Here is a 22,634-nt window from a genome sequence, read left to right as displayed (position 1 = left end):
GATAGCAGATTTTGGTAGAGAAAAAATGGGAGATGACTCTCTCTCATCCTTCCCCAATATCTCTCAACACCTCTTGCAACTCGAAAATGATCTGAAATGGGAGAAAAAAACAAAGGAAAGATAGCAAATTTTGGTAGAGAAAAAATGGGAGATGACTTCACTTCAACCAGATTTGATAGGAAGGGAAAGAGATAGACAGTAAGTTAAATCTCCTTTTCTTTTCTCTTTTGCAACAGGTTCTCCTTTTCTTTTCTCTTTTGCAACCTGGTAGAAAAGTTATCTTAGATTTCTCTTTCTATTATTTATATTTAAGATATCTTATCAAAAATCAAACTTGTTGAAAATGGCCAAAGTTATTTAGATTTTAATTAGTAGTTAGAAATTATGTCAGATCTCTTCTCCTTGTACAATTATTTATAATCAGATCTCTTCATCTACTAAATTGCTAATAGAATTAAAGATCTTTAAATGAGATCATAGATCTTTTCTTTTATATAATTATTTAGAATCAGATCTCCTCCTCATTTACTAAACTGCTAACCAATTAAATATAGAAAAAAAGAATTAGAAGTAAAGAATTAAACAGAGAGCTTTGAAAAGAATTAAACAGAGAGATCTTCAAAGAATTGAAGGGAGAGAAATATATATATATATTTAACTAGGTAAATACAGGAAAGAAAAGAAAAGAGAGAGACAGTGGAGGAGGAAAATGGAAGATCTGGTGAGCAGAATTAAAATAAATTCAGAAACAATTTGATGAGCAGAATTAAAATAAATTCGCAAATACATAGAGTAAAAAGGAGGAATATATATATATATATATATATATATATATATATATATATATATATATAATACTCGTAAAGTCTCTAATGCTCACATGAAGTTTAACACATGGACCATTATAAATTTTAGAGAATTGAAATTGAAATTGATGTCATGGTTCATATAAGTTGGCATGGATACAAAGAACAAAACCGAACTTGATAAATTGGTGATACCAGTTTAAGCTAATCAAGTAAGTGGCCTTACTATAGGATAGGCTAAAAATTGTATGAGTTACGATGATGTATGAACTATGTCGTACGATGCAGTATATGAGTTATGATGATGTGTGGGTTATGATACTTGATGATGTGCTCAGTATATATATTTTTTTATGAATGTCGTACTTGATATATTTGATGCACTTTGTGGCAATATGATGAATATGATGATTGCGTGACGTTTACCTTAATATGATGATGTTTTCCATATTGAGCATGCTATATATGATGAGTGTCATATTGCATCATGTCGTTAGATCGACATAGGACACAACCCTAAGAGCGTGAAAATGATATTAATATAGATATCCACGAGTATGTGTTACCTAGAGTAACAAAGAGATGAGACTAGAGGGTTATGTTAGAAGAGACATTATGATGGATTTAGAGGAACCTCATGCATATTGTATGTTCATAAGCATAGGGCTACTTCCCCTAGAGATGATGAGTGCAGACACACACCATATGATGAGCACGAATGCGCACAGGTGCGAAAGCACACAAATGAGAGTGTTCATGAGGTGCATGACACTATGGGGTTCCGCTGACCTCCAGACGTCGCTACAGATTAGCTTGACCAGAGGGTCCAGGGGGTGTGCGAGCGCCCTAGGGATTCACACTCGCACGTGTGAATCGTGTGTAGGGAAGTACTACACATCCAATTTGTCTAAGACTGGAGGCCACCCCTAAGATGATTAGAGATAGATCCCTAAATCATGATTGCATGTGTTTGCATTTGCATGACCCCTATAGTGGGGCCACTTACTGAGTATTCTTTGAAATACTCATACCGTGTGCTACATCATTTTTCAGGTAAAGGCAAGGCGCACTTGTACGGAGGACGGCGGCATCGCGAGCAGAGACTGTGTCACGTGCATAAGGTAGACTCATATTTAAATTTTTAGTTTTAAGTTAGAATAGGTTGTTTTGCATTCCATTGTTTTAAATTATTTTGTATTTATTTTTATTTTCTCTAAATTTTAATATTTCATATTTAAACACGTAAGACCATGGCTGTGTTTTCTAGAGAAGTAGTTCTTTTAAACGTTTTTGAAGTTTACGTTATAAATGATGTTCATGTAAGAGTTATATTTCCGCTTTATAGATGAGCATGAGACGTTAGTGGCGATTCTAGATATGTGGAAATTTAGGGTCGTTACACATCATATGGTGCGCGACCGCACTCATCATCCCTAGGGGAAGTAGCCCCATGCTTATGAACATACAATATGCATGAGATTCCTCTAAATCCATCATAATGTCTCTTTTGACACAACCCTCTAGTCTCATCTCTTTGTTACTCTAGGTAACACATACTCGTGGATATTTATATTAATATCATTTTCACGCTCTTAGGGTTGTGTCCTATGTCAATCTAACGACATGATGCAATATGACACTCATCATCATATAACATGCTCAATATGAAAAACATCATCATATTAAGGTAAACGTCACGCAATCATCATACTCATCATATTGCCACAAAGTGCATCAAACATATCAAGTACATCATTCATCAAAATATATATATACTGCACACATCATCAAGTATCATAACCCACACATCATCATAACTCATATATCATCATAACTCATACATCATTATAACTCATATATCATCATAACTCATACATCATCATAACTCATATATCATCATAACTCATACATCATCATAACTCATACATCATCATAATTCATATACCGCATCGTACGACATAGTTCATACATCATCATAACTCATACAATTTTTAGCCTATCCTACCGTAAGACCACTTACCTGGTTGGCCTTAGTCGAAGTATTCCCTAATTTATTTAACGTAAGCTCCCGTTCCTCAAGAACTACACAAAATGTTGCCAAGGTTTGCTTCCTATCGCATCGTTCGTCACCTTTTGTTAGTATTTTACATTTTAATTAATAATCCAACTAATTGTGTGAAATACGACTCTAAACGATCTCAATAAAAATCGAATTCCATGTTTTCATTGTTTCTAAATTATATAGAATAATAAAACTTAAAACGTAAATTAATAATATGTCAATATTATTAATATTTCAAGTGGTTTGGATAATTCAACATTTAATGTTATATCTATAGATACACATATAATAATTCTTATGTCTTCTATTTTCCTTCTCTCATTTATTTCTTTCTCTGTTATATTTTAATTCTGTTTACAGTACTTGCCATATGAACGGTACTTCCTATTTTAGAACCGTTCTAATTTTCCTGATGCACCATGTGGGTAATACGCAATGTGGGTAATAAACAATGTGTATTACACACACAATCTCTGGGTAATCAAAATTGTGGGTACACCACTCCAAAAGACCGAAGGTACCCCATTCCAAAAGCATGATTCGGTGGACCGAAGGTAAAGACTCAGACAAAGACCGAAAATACCCCACTCTAAAAGATCGAAGGTACCTCACTCCAAAAGCCTGATTCGCAGCTATCTCACCCGTGTGATCCTGTCTCCCGAACTCCAATGACTCACCAGTGTTATTCTAATTCTCATCCAATGGAAGGTAAAGCCGAAGAAAAAGACGATAACTCACCCGTGTCATTCGCATCCAATGGAAGGTAAAGAGGATAACTCACCCGTGTTATTCTTGGTGTCTCAAGCATGTCATGTGTGATCCTGTCTCCTCCAGCATTTGATCAGAGTAGTCAGGCAGGAAGCCCTGTTCCCAACTACCTTATCTGGAGAACGGCGTAATAGAGTCAACGTAAACCTCTATCTTTCAACGTTGTCTCTATCTTTGGGATGATTTCATTAGGTTGATATAACTAATGCGCCACTACCCGAAACAGGACCCACCTCTATATTGAATGATACTAGAGAAAGAGACATAGTAGTTTTTTACTTGTACTTTTTTATTTACTTGTACTTTTTTACTTGTAGTAGTATTTTTTATGAATGCGAGTAGTACTCTAGAGGGTAACAGAATTGTGGGAGTACTTTTGTGGTAGTAGTAGTTTTTATGAAAGTTGAGTAGTACTCGAAAGGGTAACGGAACGAGGGGAAATTCTACTTCCATATCTAATTATTTTAAGCAATTTAAATTTAATTCTTTTAATTAATTTCTCAGGAGAGTTTAATTCTATAATTTTAATCTAATTCTTATAATCAGTTTCTCGTAGTTTAATTCTATAATTCTTTTAAGCAGTTTATTACAAGAGGTTTCTTTCTACTCCTATGACTAAATAATTTAATTTTGTTCAGCAGTTTAATTCTATTCCCAATTTATTTTTGTTGGCTTTACTATTTTCAAATCTAATCTTCCTCTCTTTCCATGTATCTACTAAATTCAGAAGTTTAATTCTATTCCCAGATTTTATTTGGCTTTACTATTTTCAAATCTAATCTTCCTCTCTTCACATGGATTGTTTTTATATTGTTTTTATGTGAAAATCTCTTTTGATTATGTTTTCCAAAATTTGGTATTTTTATTTTTTTTTTTTTTTTGTATTTGATCTGTTTTCCCATCTTTCTCTCAAAGTCTTTCTTTTTTTTTTTCCTCTTTTCATCCTGTTTTCAAAATCTTAGTTTTTTTTTATTTGAATATGTTTTCCAGATCTTCATTTTCCCTATCTCCTTTTTCATTCGGTTTTCCAAATCTTCATTCTTTTTTTTTATTTGAATATGTTTTATAGATCTTCCTTTTCATCATATTTTCCAAATCTTCCTTCTTTTTTATTTCAATATGTTTTCTTGATCTTTCTTTTTCCTGTCTTCCTTTTTTTTTATCTATTGGACCAATTTTAATGGACTCTTCTTTTTTTATTTGAATATGTTTTCCAAATCTTCCTTTTCCTTGTCTTCCTCTCTTTTTCTTATCTATCTATTCTTTTTTTTCTTGGACCAATTTTAATGGAAAATTGATAGGATAGATAATTTTTAATTCAGATCATTGCAACAGATAATTTCTAAATTTCTAACTCAGATCTAAATAATTGCTAATTAGAAAGGAAAAGGTAAATCTGACTACTAACCTTTTCAAATGACATCTCTCTTCCTCTGCCTACCCATTATCTGTCTTCCATCCCGATCTCTCCATTATTGTATAACCATCTCTCCATTCCTCTCGAAAAATATTTTTTTTCTGTTCTATTTTTGCTAAATTATTGATACTGAATGAGGGAGGTATTTTAGGGGATGGATGGACAAATTGGATGTGTAGTACTTCCCTACACACGACTCACACGTGCGAGTGTGAATCCCTAGGGCGCTCGCACACCCCCTGGACCCTCTGGTCAAGCTAATCTGTAGCGACGTCCGGAGGTCAGCGGAACCCCATAGTGTCATGCACCTCATGAACACCCTCACCTGTGTGCTTTCGCACCTGTGTGCATACGCGCTCATCATACGGTGCGCGTCCGCACTCATCATCTCTAGGGGAAGTAGCCCTATGCTTATGAACCTATAATATGCATGAGGTCCCTCTAAATCCATCATAATGTCTCTTCTGACACAACCCTCTAGTCTTATCTCTTTGTTACTCTAGGTAACACATACTCGTGGATATTTATATTAATATCATTTTCACACTCTTAGGGTTGTGTCCTATGTCGATCTAACGACATGATGCAACATGGCACTCATCATCATATAGCATGCTCAATATGGAAAACATCATCATATTAAGATAACGTCACGCAATCATCATACTCATCATATTGCCACAAAGTGCATCAAACATATCAAGTACGACATTCATCAAAATATATATACTGAGCACATCATCAGGTATCATAACCCACACATCATCATAAGTCATACATCATCATAACTCATATACCGCATCGTACGACATAGTTCATACAACATCGTAACTCATACAATTTTTAGCATATCCTATAGTAAGGCCACTTACCTGGTTAGCTTATATGGGTGTGACCAATTTATCCTTAATGAAAGTTTAACTCCTACTATGGTTCATGTGCTAAACTTCATGCGAGCATGAAAGACTTTGAGTATTGAATATATATATATATATATATATATATCCTTGTATCCTTTTATTTTATTCTATGTATTTACTCTGTAAAATTGTTTCTGTTCACCAAATCTTCCATTTTCCTCCCACGGTCTCCTTTCCTTTACCTCTTTCTTTTCTTCTCTTCTGTACTTAATTAAATATATATATATATATATATATATTTTTTTTTTTTTTCTTTACCTCTCTCTCCTCTATGGGTTTAATTCTTTTCCAAACCTCTTGTTTAATTCTTTTCTTCCCTATTTAATTCTAACATTTGAGTAAATGAAGGGTTGATCTAATTCTCAATAATGGTACAGAGGAGAAGATCTATGATCTCATTCAAAGATCTGGCATGATTTCTAACGCTAATTAACATCTAAATAACTGGGTAATGTAGGTGGAAATCTGATTCTAATTAATTCGATAAATGATTTTGAATTTTTTTCTTTTCTTTCCTAAAACTACTGTCATTAACCATTTCCAATCTATTTTAATTTTTCCTTGAGTAAAAATGGCTATGCATCCATTCATTATGATTTTCTTCTCTTTCCTCAGAATGATGATTCAATTTAGATGCAATTGACACAACCAATTTTGATTTTCGATCCCATATCCAAAAGTCTAAATAATTGAAAGAGAGATCTAAGATAACTTTTCTATCTCGTGCAAAAATAAAAGAAAATGAGATCTAACTTACCGATGACTTTTCTATCTCTTTCCAAGGCCATCTCCAATTCTTCTCTCCCAAAATCGGTGATCTTTCTTATGTTTCTTTCTCCCATTTTTCCCTTCCCAAAATCTGTCATTTTTGTTTCGGTTTCCTTTCTTGTTTTTTTGTTCAGATCCTTTTGCAGTTGGAGGGGTTGGCGAGATATTTGGGGAAGGTGGAGAGAGAGTCGATAATTTACTTTTTTTTATTTTATTTTATTTTTATAATTATTATTTACTTATTATTATTATGTCGTTACATTATCTACCCCTAAAAAGAACTTTCGTCCTCGAAAGTCTCAAACTCTTGTACTAGCTCAGGATATTTTTTTATTATTTCGTCCTCACGCTCCCACGTGGCTTCCTCGCTGTGGTGATTCTGCCACAGTACCTTAACGAACACAATATTCCTGTTGCGTAAGGTTTTTACTTCTCTAGCTAAAATTTTTACTAGTTTTCTCCTTGTAGCTCAAATCTTCATTGAATTGGAGTGGTCTGTAGCCTATTACGTGGATAGGGTCCGTAATGTACTTCCACAGCATCGACACATGAAATGCATCGTGTACTCCTGAGTGGGCTAGAGGTAGGGCTAACTTATACGCTACTGGACCAACTCGCTCTAGGACCTCGAATGGTTCAATAAATTTAGGACTTAACTTGCCCTTACGTTCGAACCTCAAGACACCTTTCATAGGTGCCACCTTGAGGAATACCGGGTCCCCTATCTCAAACTCCAAGCTTCTACGCATTACATCGGTGTAGCTTTTCTGTCTACTTTGAGCGATACGCATCCTTGCTCGAATTTTCTGGGCAGCCTCATTGGTGAGTCGAACCAGCTTGGGTCCTACTAACTCTCTCTCGCCTACTTCGTCCCAGCATAGTGGGGACCTACACCGTTTTTCGTATCGGGCCTCAAACGGTGTCATTTCAATAGTTGCTTGGAAACTATTATTATACGAGAATTCCGTGAGGTGGAGTTGGAACCCCAACTTCCCTTAAAATCTAGTACGCAAGTGCGTAACATGTCCTCTAGAAGTTGGTTTAAACGCTCGGGGTGGAAAGCATTACTAAAGTCGAGGCGGGTACCCAGCGCTTTTTAAAGTCCGGCCAAGATGCTACCGTAAAGCGCGAATCCCGATTCGACACTATAGACACTAGGACTCCATGTAGTCTTACTATTTCTGTCACATACAGTTGTGCCCATTTTGTCAACTGTATATGTAGCTTTCTCAGGTAGGAAGTGTGCCAATTTGGTCAACCTATCGGCAACTACCCAGATCACTGTATATGCTTTGTGCATTTTGGGTAATCCTACTATGAAATCCATTGCTATGTTTTCCCACTTCCACTCTGGTATGCTTAAGGGCTACAACAACCCCACTGTCTTTTGTTTAGAAACTTTCACTTGTTGACAAGCTAAGCACTCGCTCACAAACTCGGCCATGTCCCTCTTCATGCTCTTCTATCAGAAATGTTGTTTAAAATCTTGGTACATTTTTGTACCTCCTGGGTGCATGGAAAATGACGAGTTGTGAGCTTCCGTTAGAATCTCCTTCCTTAACTTATCTGGGACACATAGGCATCCCTGATACAATAGTCCTTATCTAAGGACTTCGAGAACCTATCTACTAGACTTTTGTCTAGCTGGCCTAGGACTTTTGTCTAGCTTGCCCAGGACATTCTGTAGGCTTGGATCCTCTCGTTGGGAGGTACCCATTCTTTGCCTAAGTGTAGGTTGCATTGTAAGTTGGCCAGTTGTGCCATGACTCTCTCCGTCGCTACACTATGTTGGCTCCCTCGAATTTTCTTTGTACCCTTACTTCCCTTGTAATGAGGGTCGAAGAGTGGGCCACCTTTCTACTCAAAGCGTCTGCGACCACGTTTGCTTTTCTAGGGTGGTACTGGATATCTACATCGTAGTCCTTCATCAATTCTAACCACCTTCTCTGTCTCATATTTGACTCTTTCTAGGTGAAGAAATATTTAAAATCTTGTGGTCGGTTAAACTTTAAATTTTCTCTCCATACAGATAGTGTCACTAAATTTCAGCGTGAACACTACAGCGGCCAACCCCAGATCGTGGGTAGGGTAATTATCTTCGTATTCTTTTAGTTGACAGGACGCGTATGCAACAACTTTCCGTGTTGCATTAACACACATCCTAGTCCATTCTTTAAAGACGTCACTATAGATTACGTACTCTTCTGAGATCTCGGGTACCGTGAGTACTAGGACGGTTACCAATCTCTCTTTTAGGTTTTGGAAGCTTGCCTCACCAGCATCATTTCATATAAATGGTACCCCTTTTCTCGTTAGCGAATTCGTACACAAACCTTCGATAGTATCTCGCTAGTCCTAAGAAACTCTGTACTAATGTTACCGAAGTTGGGCATTCTTACTTCGTGACCGCTTTGACCTTAGTAGGATCTATGGATACTCCGTCCTTTGTCGCCACGTATCCTTGGAAAGAGACTTATCTAACCAAAATTCACACTTTGAGAACTTGGCATACAACTTGTTCTCTCTTAGGGTGGCTAGGACATTTTAGAGGTGTTCCTGGTGTACCAAGTTTGTTTTTTAGTACACTAGGATGTCATCAATGAGCACGATCACAAAAATGTCTAGACAATCCTTGAACACTCGGTTCATTAACTCCATTAACACAGCTGGAGCATTGGTGAGGCCAAATGACACCACCACGAACTTGTAGCGATCATACCTTGTCCTAAATGCTGTCTTTGATACGTCTTTTTCTTTACTCTTTATTTTATGGTAACTTGATCATAGATCTATCTTAGAAAATATTGTTGCCTCTCTAAGTTGATCGAATAAGTCTTCTATTCTAGGCAAAGGATATTTTTTCTTTATGGTTCTGTTATTTAACTCTCTGTAATCGATGCACAAACACATGGATCCATCTTTCTTCTGAACAAACACTGGCGCAGGCCAGGGGATTATGCTAGGTCGAATGAACCATTTATCCCGTAAGTATTGTAATTGTGCCTTGAGTTCCTTCAACTCTGCTAGCGCCATGCGATAGGGTGCTTTAGAAATAGGCGTAGTTCCCAGCTCGAGTTCGATGATGAAGTCGACCGCTCGGGACGGGAGTATTCCAGGTAGGTCATCTGGATACACATTTGGGAACTCATTTACGATGGACACGTTTTCTAGGGACTTTCCTTTTTCTCTTACGTCTACGGCACATGCTAATATAGTCCAACCGCCTTGTTGGACTAGTCTCTTTGCTTTCATCATCGAGACTACCTTTGAGGTAGTCCCGGTACTTGTGCCTTTAAATTTAAAGCTAGGTCACACTAGTGGTGAGAATATCACTTTTTTTTTGTTTTGCGACATTCTATAATAGCATGGTTTGCAGCTAGTCAATCCATGCCTAGTACTACGTCAAAGTCGATCATCTTTACTACTATTAGGACTACGCTTAGGGTTTGGTCAGCTACTATTGCTTGGTCATTCTTTACTCTATCCTTAGTTACTACGTCTACCCTCTCAGGGCTGCTTGCCGATCATACATACAATAAGGGTTCTAATTCAAACCCTTTCTCTGATCCCTCTCGAGGTGGGCTCTCTTCAGCCTCACCTCGTCCTCTATCTCTAATAGGAGGTCATTCCCTCCCTCGTCTTACTCTTCCGCATGGTCTAGGCAACATGGTTCTAAAAACCAAGATAGCATCTCTTAATTCTAAGGCTCATTACCTATGAAATTATGCTATGCATCACATCTACTAAGTTCACATCATATTGCAAACAAAATCACTCAGCATGCAACACATCACATCATGCTCTTAAATAAATACGTGAAATATCACAACAATTTCAGTAACATTAACATAAAAATGCATGCAAGTTTGAAAAGGTTTCTTTTTTTTCTTATCTTGTGCAAGACGTACCTAACGGTGACGGGGCATCGACGTTGGGACCATGGAACGTGCCAAGCCTACATTGTAGGCTAGTCTACAGAATCTAAAACCTAAAGCTCTGATACCAACTGTAACGACCCTAAATTTCCACATACTCAGAGTCGCTACTAACGTTTCATGCTCATCTATAATGCGGAAATATAACTCTTACATGAACATAATTGATAACGTAAATTTCAAAAACACGTTTAAAACAACTTCTTCTCTGAAAAACACAGCCATGGTCTTACGTGTTTAAATATGAAATACTGAAATTTAAAGAAAACAAAAACAAATACAAAATAATCTAAAACAATGAAATGCAAAACAACTTATTCTAACTTAAGACTAGAAATTTAAATATGAGTCTACCCTATGCACGTGCCACAGTCTCTGCTCGTGATGTCGCCGTCTTCCGTACAAGTGCGCCTTGACTTTACCTTAAAAATGATGTGGCACACGGCCTGAGTATTTCAAAGAATACTCGGTAAGTGGCCCCACTATAGGGGGCCATGCAAATGCAAACACATGCAATCATGATTTAGGGACCTATCTCTAATCATCTTAGGGGTGGCCTCCAGTCTCGGACAAATTGGATGTGTAGTACTTCCCTACACACGACTCACACGTGCGAGTGTGAATCCCTAGGGCGCTCGCACACCCCCTAGACCCTCTGGTCAAGCTAATCTGTAGCGACGTCCGGAGGTCAGCGGAACCCCATAGTGTCATGCACCTCATGAACACCCTCATCTGTGTGCTTTCGCATCTGTGCACATAATTGCTCATCATACGGTGCGTGTCCGCACTCATCATCTCTAGGGGAAGTAGCCCTATGCTTATGAACATACAATATGCATGAGGTCCCTCTAAATCCATCATAATGTCTCTTCTGACACAACCCTCTAGTCTCATCTCTTTGTTACTCTAGGTAACACATACTCGTGGATATTTATATTAATATCATTTTCACGCTCTTAGGGTTGTGTCCTATGTCGATCTAATGACATGATGCAATATGGCACTCATCATCATATAGCATGCTCAATATTGGAAACATCATCATATTAAGGTAAACATCACGCAATCATCATACTCATCATATTGCCACAAAGTGCATCAAACATATCAAGTAGGACATTCATCAAAATATATATATACTGAGCACATCATCAGGTATCATAACCCACACATCATCATAAGTCATACATCATCATAACTCATATACCGCATCGTACGACATAGTTCATACAACATCGTAACTCATACAATTTTTAGCCTATCCTATAGTAAGGCCACTTACCTGGTTAGCTTATACGGGTGTGACCAATTTATCCTTAATGAAAGTTCGATTTTTTCCTTTGTATCCAAGCCAACCTATAAGAATCCATAACATCAATTTCATGTTTAATTCTCTAACTTCTACCATGATTCATGTGCTAAACTTCATGCGAGCATTAAAGACTTTATGAGTATTGAATATATATATATATATATGTATCCTTGTATCCTTTTTTTTACTCTATGTATTTACTCTATAAAATTGTTTCCGTTCACCAAATCTTCCATTTTCCTCCCACTGTCTCTCTCTTTTCTTTCCGGTATTTAATTAGTTAAATATATATAATTTCCTTTCCTTTACCTCTTTCTTTTCTTCTTTTCTACTTAATTAAATAAATAAATAAATATATATATATATATATATATATATATATATATATATATATATATATATATATATTTTTCTTTACCTCTCTCTCTGTTTAATTCTTTTCCAAACCTCTTGTTTAATTCTTTTCTTCCCTATTTAATTCTAACAGTTCAGTAAATGAAGGGTTGATCTAATTCTCAATAATGGTACAAAGGAGAAGATCTTTGATCTCATTCAAAGATCTGACATGATTTCTAACGGCTAATTAACATCTAAATAACTGGGTAATGTAGGTGGAAATCTGATTCTAATTAATTCAATAAATGATTTTGAATTTTCTTCTTTTCTTTCCGAAAACTACTGTCATTAACCATTTTCAATCTATTTTAATTTTTCTGGAGTAAAAATGACTATGCATCCATCCATTATGATTTTCTTCTCTTTCCTCAAAATGATGATTCAATTTAGATGCAATTGACATAGCCAATTTTGATTTTCGATCCCATATCCAAAAGTCTAAATAATTGAAAGAGAGATCTAAGATAACTTTTCTGTCTCGTGCAAAAATAAAAGAAAATGAGATCTAACTTACCGATGACTTTTCTATCTCTTCCCATTCCTATTAGATCTGCGTGAAGTGAAGCCATCTCCAATTCTTCTCTCCCAAAATCTGTGATCTTTCTTATGTTTCTTTCTCCCATTTTTCCTTTCCCAAAATCTGCCATTTTTGTTTGGTTTCCTTTCTTGTTTTTTTTTTTCAGATCCTTTTGCAGTTGTAGTGGTTGGCGAGATATTTGGGGAAGGTGGACAGAGAGTCGATAATTTACTTTTTTTTATTTTATTTTATTTTATTTTTATTTTTATAATTATTATTTACTTATTATTATTATCTCTTTTTTTTCGGGTCGTTACACTTCTCTAACTTACCATAGCCTTAACGTTCTTATACCTATCACAGACATATCATTACGTGACGTACCTTAGTCATACTGTCACAAGAACGTACCCTAACGCTATCGTTCTATCAATCTATCACAAACCTATCCATTTCTACCCATAGCCTAACCGTATTCTTTCATCAATCTCTCCTATCCATAGCACTCCGGTATGTAACCTAACTCTAACATTTCATGAATGTATCTTACTCCTATCGTTACATTTCGTTTTGTGCATCTTTCTAGTACCCTATCTCAAACATATCCTTGAGCACATCGTACCATAATTATTACCATACAAACCACATATTATAACATAACATAACATATAGAAAGCATATCGATCCACAGACAATTCACACATATCAATATATATGACACGTACAGAACCACAGGGCACCTGTCAACATCAAATATAACCATGCCGATAGTAAGGTCACTTACTTGGCTAGCTTAAGTCGTTGTCACGAATATATCTTTAATGAAAGTTTGATTCCGTCCTTTGAAATCCGGGTCAACCTATATGAGCCCATGACATTAGTTTTGGGTTTAAATTCTACAACATTATTTCTCTAATTTACATTGGTTCATTGTTAGAAGTCTTGAAAGGTTATATATCTATAATTAGCATAGTGTTCTTCTTCTTGACATTTAAAGCAAGTTTGCTTTTTCTTGCTTCTTTGGGATCTTGTAGGGGTATACATTTTCTTTGAATATGTTGGCTTTTGAGATTGCACGGGCTTATTCCGATATTTTACTCTAGGCCTGTATGAACTATATGATTTTGGATACATTTTGACCTTCTTTCTTTTGGAGGTCGAGGGAGCATCTATCCCTTGCATCTATATTGATCGCAAAATCTTCTAAGCTCTTTTCTGTTTGATATCGAAGAATTTAGCTTGTTTTGAATTTTTGACTCATTGCAAAGTCTGAGTCCTTCCTCTATGATGAAAGATGGTATGGATCTGTATGACAAAGTTTGACATGGAATCGTTCCATTATACTTTGTCTTAAAACCGTCTTTGATCCTTCTTGAGAAGTGTTTTGGTAGTCCATTGACAAAATTCTCCTTCCAGAATTCCAACGAACGTCAGTTCAAATGAGAACTTTACTGAAATACATGTCTTTTTTCCACCTAAAATCGCCTAAGGTAGGGCATTTTAGAATCATGAGTATTTCAGCGGATCTCTCCTGGTACTTCAGGGGGTTGCCAACGAAGAATTCTATGAGGGTATAAATGAGGGTGTTGACAGCATCCTCTACCCTTTCATGTTGTATCTCGGTCCTGATTGACGGACCTTCTTCTTTAATGATTTGAGTAGTTGCCTAATGACATAGTGGTTTAATATTTGTTGAAGAGTTGATTCGTCAAGATATTTGTCCCACGAGTCTTTGAGTTGCCTGGTAAATCCGGTCACTAAGACTTGAGCTATTTGATGCTCGGATTTATGGCCTTGTAATTTATACGTGCCTGCGGCCATCATCATTTTATTGACAACATTCATTATCAGATAGTCAGACAATCCATCGATATTTCATTCATAGATTGCTAGACCATCGTAATAAGCTTGAGTTTGTAGCGTCTTCTCTTCGAATTGAATATCCGAAAAAGACAGTTGAGGATACCATTTTTTCTGATTACTGGTATTATTTTGACTTCTTCTGGAGATCCTTTCAATTCGATAGTAGTTGTCGAATTCAACTTCTTCCAACGGAGGATGTTTTGAATATACCTCACCTCTTCTGCTAGTCTTCCAGCTCCTCTGAGTCAAGGTACATATCTTCAAAATATTTTCTTCAAACCATTTGAAGAATGATATATTTTCTTCTATGGCTTCTAGAGAATACTACTGAGCCCTTAATTCATTTCGCTCAGCTTCTTTGTAGGTTTGAAAGAAGACATTTCTTTTTGAAGAGTTGGTAGCTGACATAAAATTTGTTTTTAGAAATTCCTTGCCTATCTAAAAATCAGCCCTAATAACATTTAGCTGACTTTCATAGACGGATTGAGTATTCATATCAGTATGGGTCGGAGATCTTGAGCCATCTTCGTAGTGGATTGATGCCCTTCTTTGATCATAACCGACCTCTTTTACCTTTAAGGGGTCATGCATTGAGCTTGAAACTCGTGAAGTGCTTGGTCTAGATTTCAGGAATTCTTTTACTTTCGAATCTGACAAAGGTTCTTCGCTGAATTTTATTTCAACGCTTCCATCGTCATGTTCGATGATTTGGATTAGGTTTTGAGATTCTTTTCTTTTTGGAAGATTTGCATCTCCTATTTTTTTCAAGAGTATTTCTGGTTATTTGATCTCAAGAGAGAGTTTTTGGAACAATGACTGAAGACTTTTTAACATTTGCCTCTGTAAGCATGGTAGATTCTTTTGAGGAGGATCTTAATGCTCTGGGAGAAATATTTGTATTCATGAGCTTATAATAAATCCTGAATATGACGACTGAAGAATGAGCCTTATGTTCAGATTTTTTTTATTGTAAGTCTAGAATAAGGGCTGATAATATGTGTGGGTCGTTGAGTGACAAAGTAAAATTTGGATAACAATTGAAATAAACTGGTTCATTCTCTAAATTGGATTGAACCATTCCCAATAAAGAATGTGAGAAGTCTTCATGTCCCTTATCTCGTAGGAAGATAAAGACGGGAATATCTAATCCAAGTCTGAACAATGGTATTACAGCGATTTGAACAAGACTATAACGACCCGGGAAAGAAAGAAAAATATATATATATACATATAATAAACAAATAAATAAAAATAAAATAAATTAAAAACTCAGTCGCCGGAAAACCCGCGAGTTTTCCGGCGACCGCCGAGTTTTGCAGAACCCATGCGAAACGACGGCCACAGCACGCCCAGCCCTCATCCCACGACACCCAGCATCTTCAGAACACCTGCAAAGGGAGAAAAGAGAGAAAAATTTCGACAGAGAGAGAGAGAGAGATTTCGGACAAACGTCGGCGAGCGTCTAGTTTCTCCAACGAGCCCTCAAACCACCCTCAAACCGACACCAAACGACCTGTTACCACCATAAGAAGGATCCCTAACGAAAGCACAATAACTCAGGGTGCATTTTGTGTTATTTCGTAGGCATCGTCGTCGGTAACCGAGGTCGAAAAATTAGGTTTCTTAATCGATTCTTAGATCTGTGGCTTTTAGGAGCTTTTAGGCCGCAAAACTCCTAGAAAAGAAAGAAGGACGACGAACAAAGAGGAAAAGGGAAGGAAGAGGACCAAAATCGGCAACGGAAACGCTGCGGGAAGGAGAGAGAAAGCTCGCCAGAAAATCGACCGAAGTCGGGTAAGGAAGACGAGATCCACGGATCCGGGTCAACCCAAACCCAGAACCCGGGAGAGCCAGCCCGTTCCTCCCTTGGCCTCTGCCTTCGGGCCAGCCCAACTACAGCGGCCCAAACCTCAAACCGGCCTAGAAGCTACGGTTCAGTTGAACCAACCCAGACTAGACCCACGGTCCAATTGGCCGGCCTGCAAACCAAACACTTGCGGCCTAGCCCAGTAAGTCGAGGCCCAACGATTAGTCTTGGCCCAGTAGCCTTCCACAGCCCGCGACTCGAACGACAACTCGAACTAGATTGCGACCCGCGCTTCGACTCGACACTACCGCCCGACGTGGCTCTCTCTGCTGCTGCCACATGTCACACTGCGGCGCAGGCAGTCCCTCGGCTCGGCTTGGCGCAAATGGCTTGGGCTCCCTCTAGTGACGCTCCGGCGGCTCCTCTGGCAGCTCCAGCGGTTGTTTGGCTCGGCTCACCTATTTTTCGGCCCAGTTTCCACTGTTCCGACCCTCCCAAATCTGTTTTCGACCCCGATTAAGGTATCCAAGGCCGTTTCAGAGCTGTATTTGACATTTATTAAATTATAGGTAAATTAATTGTGAAATACTAACGAAAAGTGGTGGACGGTGTGATAGGAAACAAACCTCGGGGACGTAGGAAGCAGCTCTCACGGAACGGGAGTTTACGTTTAGCTATTTAGGGAGTACTTCGGCCAAGGCCAACCAAGTAAGTGGCCTTACTATAGGATAGGCTAAATAAATTGTATGATGCTTGATGATATGTGCCAGTATATACATATTTTGTTAAGTGACGCTTGATATGTTTGACGCACGTTGTGGCATTATGATGAGCATGATGATTGCATGATTTTTACCTTAATATGATGATGTTTTCCATATTGAGCATGCTAGATGATGATGAGTGCCATATTGCATCATGTCGTTAGACCGACGTAGGACACAACCCTAAGAGCATGAAAATGATATTAATATAAATATCCACGAGTATGCGTTACCTAGAGTAACAAAGAGATGAGACTAGAGGGTTGTGTTAGAAGAGAAATTACGATGGATTTAGAGGGACCTCATGCATTTTGTATGTTCATAAGCATAGGGCTACTTCCCCTAGAGACGATGAGTGCGGACGCGCACCTTATGATGAGTGTGAATGCGCATAGGTGCGAATGCACACAGATGAGGGTGTTCATGAGGTGCATGACACTATGGAGTTCCGCTGACCTCCGGACGTCGCTACAGATTAGCTTGACCAGAGGGTCCAGGGGGTGTGCGAGCGCCCTGGGGATTCACACTCGCACGTGTGAGTCGTGTGTAGGGAAGTACTACACATCCAATTTGTCCGAGACTGGAGGCCACCCCTAAGATGATTAGAGATAAGTCCCTATTCATGATTGCATGTGTTTGCATTAGCATGGCCCGCTATAGTGGGGTCACTTACTAAATATTTCTCGAAATACTCAGGCCGTGTGCCATATTGTTTTTTCAGGTAAAGGCAAGGCGCCCATGTACGGTTGACGGCTGCATCGTGATCAGAGACTGTGGCGCGTGCATAGGATAGTTGCATATTTAATTCCTAGTCTTGGTTAGGATAGGGCATTTGCATTTCATTCATTTATATTAATTAATTGTAATCGTTTTATTTTATCTTTTTGAACTCCAGCACGATGTTTGAAACATGTAAGTCCAGCAGTGTTTTCCAATGTTTAAATGTATTCTGAAGTTTTAAATTTTTCCGCTAATAAAGATGAACACTCTTAGATTTCTATTCTGCATTAGAGATGAGCATGAGACATTAGTGGTAACTCTAGATATGTGAAAATTTAGGGTCATTACAGTTGGTATCAGAGCTCTAGGTTTTAGATTCTGTAGACTAGCCTATGATGTAGGCTTGGCACGCTCCACGGTCCCAACGTCGATGCCCCGTCCCTGTCAGGTACGCCTTGCATAAGATAAGAAAAGAGAAACGTTTTAAAACTCGCATGTTATTTTTTTTTGTTGGCATTACTGAAATGGTTGTGATATTCCACGTATTTATTTAAGAGTATGATGTCATGGGTTGCATGCTGAGTAATTTTGTTAGTAGCATGATATGATGCTTCGCATGATGAATGTTTACTTCTTTGGCGTTACGATGTATTGTATAGTGTGCGTATTGTTATTTATATATATGCATAGTATTAAGGCCTTAGACTTAAGCAACCTTATATTGGTTTATAGAACCATGCCCAGAGGACGAGGAAGAGGAAGAGGAAGACGAGGATGGGGGCGACCCCATCGTAGAGAAGTAGGACGAGGTGTGGCAGTAGGGGGCCCACCTCAAGAAAGATTAGAGACTGGGCCGGTAACAGTTACGCCGCCCCCAGTCTTACCACCAGTTGAGCTACCTCTTCAAGCTCCACTACAAGCTGAGCCTCCACCACCAGTAGAACCTCCACCCCAGCCTACCCTACCACTCCAAGTCGCACCTGAAACTGCACCCCCAGTGGGGGGAGTAGATGCTAATACTAGGTTAATGTGTGACTCCATCCAAGCCCTAATTCAAACCTTGGTAACAAATCAGCAAGACAATCTACAACAGGCCCAGTAACAAGCCCAAGCATAGGCTCAGGCACAGGCACAGGCGTTGGCTCTGGCACAGGTACAGGCACAGGCACAGGCACAGGCCACTGCTCAGGCCAATGCCCCAGTAAACCCTCCACAACCTGTTAGATGTTCAAACTAGATAAGGGATTTCAAGAGATACGACCCTCGACCATTCATGGGTTCCCTAGTAGACCCCATAGAAGCCCAAATGTGGATTGCAGCGGTGGAAACCACCTTTGAGACTATGGAGTGCCCAAAGAACCAAAAGGTCGCCTGTGCAACCTTCGTTCTACAAAAGGACGCAGAGATATGGTGGAGAGATAACAAAACCCTTCTTAACCCAGAAGGGTGACCAATGAACTGGGAACGATTTAAGGAGGCCTTCCTTAAAGAATATTATCCTAAGTCAGAGCGACTTAAAAAGCAGCAGGAGTTCGCCCACCTGGTACAGGGCAGACTCACAGTGGAGAAGTACAACTGAGAGTTTAATAGACTCAAGAGATTTGCACCGTCCATGGTGGACATTGAGGAAAAGATGACAGAGAAATTTGTATTGGGTTTGGTACCAAGAATCCGCCGCATGTTGGAGGCGTTCAACCCAAAGACCTATGAGGAAGCCTTGAGAACTGCCAAGGCTTTAGAGAAACCAAAGGATGAGAAACGACGTGAAGAGCCAGTTATAATTGGGCAGAAGCGTCCTCATGAATCAGGAGGCTCTGACCGCCCACCACCAGCACGTAGGCACCGTTCCAATAACAGACCCGCTCCTAGATGGGATGAGCGACGCCCTCCCCGACGTACTGACAGGAACCCCAGTAATCAAGATGGGGCCAAAGGGAGGAGAGAGGAAGGGTGCACAATCTGTGGAAGACTACACGGTGGGAGGTGCATGGCTGGCAGCCGAGCATGTTATAGATGTGGTCAAGAGGGGCACATCGCCGTGAACTGCACGGCCGGAAATGCTGCAACACAAGCAAACCCGCCCAGAGTAGTAGAGCAAGCGGATCAACCAGCACCACCGCGAGCTCAAGCTAGGGCCTACGCGTCAACCAGCAAGGACACTGGGAGGTTCGACGCCGTGGTGACAGGTACACTATCCATTTTAGGTCATTTTGCTTTTACCTTATTTGATTCTGGTTCCACGCATTCCTTTATTTCCATGCCTTTTGTTGTACAAACAGGGTTCGAATTAGAACCCTTATTGCATGAAATGTCTGTAAGCACCCTGTAAGCACCCTTACGGGGTAGACTTAGTATCTAGGGATAGAGTAAAGGATGACCAAGTAATCATAGGGAACCAAACTTTAAGCGTTGACCTGATGGTGGTAAACATGACAGATTTCGACGTCATACTAGGCATGGATTGGTTAGTTGAAAATCGAGCTAGTATAGACTGTCGCAAAAAGGAAGTAAAATTTTCACCACTGACAGTTCCTACCTTTAAATTTAAAGGCACAAATACCGGGGTTACCCCCAAGGTAGTCTCGATGATGAAAGCAAGGAGGTTAGTTCAACAGGGTGGATGGATTATATTAGTATGTGCTGTAGACGTAAGAGGAAAGGAAAAGACCCTAGTAAACGTGCCAATAGTAAACGAATTCCCGGATGTATTTTCGAATGACTTACTTGGAATACCCCCTTCCCAAGTGGTCGACTTCGTCATCGAACTCGAGCCGGGAACTGGGCCTATTTTCAAAGCACCCTATCGCATGGCGCCAGCAGAGTTGAAGGAACTCAAGGCGCAATTGCAAGATTTACTAGATAAAGGATTCATTCGACCTAGCGTGTCCCCCTGGGGTGCGCCAGTGTTGTTTGTTAAGAAGAAAGATAGATCGATGCGTCTGTGCATTGATTATAGAGAGCTAAACAAGAGAACCATAAAAAACAAATATCCTCTGCCTAGAATAGAAGACTTGTTTGATCAACTCAGAGAGGCAACAGTATTCTCTAAGATAGATCTTCGATCCGGTTACCCCCAAATTAGGATTAATGAGAAAGACGTACCAAAAACAGCGTTTAGGACAAGGTACGGTCACTACGACTTCGTAGTGATGTCATTTGGCCTCACCAATGCCCCAGCTGTGTTTATGGAGTTAATGAACCGGGTATTCAAAGAATGCCTAGACATGTTCGTGATTGTGTTCATTGACGACATCCTCATATACTCGAGAACCAACTTAGAGCATGAGGAACACCTCCGAAAAGTCCTAACCACCCTAAGAGAGCACAAGTTGTACGCCAAGTTCTCCAAATGCGAATTTTGGTTACGACAAGTCTCTTTTCTAGGACACGTGGTGTCAAAGGACGGAATATCTGTAGACCCCACCAAGGTCGAAGCAATCACAAAGTGGGAACGCCCAACTACGGTAACGGATGTAAGGAGTTTCCTAGGATTGGCGGGATATTATCGAAGGTTCATGCAGGACTTCGCTAAAATATCCTCGCCTTTAACAAAGTTAACAAAAAAGGGGGTGCCATTTAGATGGGATGATGCTTGTGAGGCAAGTTTCCAAAACCTAAAAGAGAGATTGGTAACCGTCCCAGTACTCATAGTACCCGAGAGCTCAGAAGGATATGTGATCTATAGTGACGCCTCCATGAAAGGACTGGGATGTGTGTTAATGCAACACGGCAAGGTTGTCGCATACGCATCTCGTCAACTTAAGGAATATGAAAAGAACTACCCTACCCATGACCTAAAGTTGGCCGCTGTAGTGTTTGCGCTGAAAATTTGGCGACATTACCTGTATGGCGAGAAAACCCAAATTTTTACCAACCACAAAAGTTTGAAATACTTTTTCACCCAGAAGGAGTTAAACATGAGGCAGAGGAGGTGGTTAGAATTGGTGAAGGATTATGACGTAGATATCTAGTACCACCCTGGAAAAGCAAATGTGGTTGCAGATGCCTTGAGTAGGAAGACAGTCCACTCGTCGGCCCTCAATACGAGGGAAGTGAGGGTACAAAGAGAGTTCGAGCGAGCCAACATAGCTGTAGCGACCGAGGGAGTCATAGCACAGCTGACCCGACTCACGGTACAACCTACGCTTAGGCAGAGAATTATTACCTCCCAACGAGAGGATCCTAACCTACAGAAAGTCCTAGGACAGCTAGACGAAAGTCCAGTAGATGGATTGTCGAAGTCATCAGATGAAGAACTATTGTATCAATGTCGCTTATGTGTTCCGACAATAGAGGATTTAAGGAAGGAGATACTGATGGAAGCTCACAACTCGCCATTTGCCATGCATCCAGGAGGTACTAAGATGTACCAAGATTTAAAACAACACTTTTGGTGGAAGAGCATGAAGAGAGATGTGGCCGGGTTTGTGAGCAAGTGCTTAGTTTGTCAACAAGTGAAAGCTCCAAGACAAAAGGCGGCGGGGTTGTTGCAGCCCCTAAGCATACTGGAGTGGAAGTGGGAAAACATAGCGATGGACTTCATAGTAGGTTTATCCAAAATGCCCAAAGGCTATACAGT

Source organism: Cucurbita moschata, unplaced genomic scaffold (genome assembly GCF_002738365.1).
Source record: "Cucurbita moschata cultivar Rifu unplaced genomic scaffold, Cmos_1.0 Cmo_Scf00042, whole genome shotgun sequence".
Taxonomy (NCBI): domain Eukaryota; kingdom Viridiplantae; phylum Streptophyta; class Magnoliopsida; order Cucurbitales; family Cucurbitaceae; genus Cucurbita; species Cucurbita moschata.
This window is presented reverse-complemented; position numbering follows the sequence as displayed.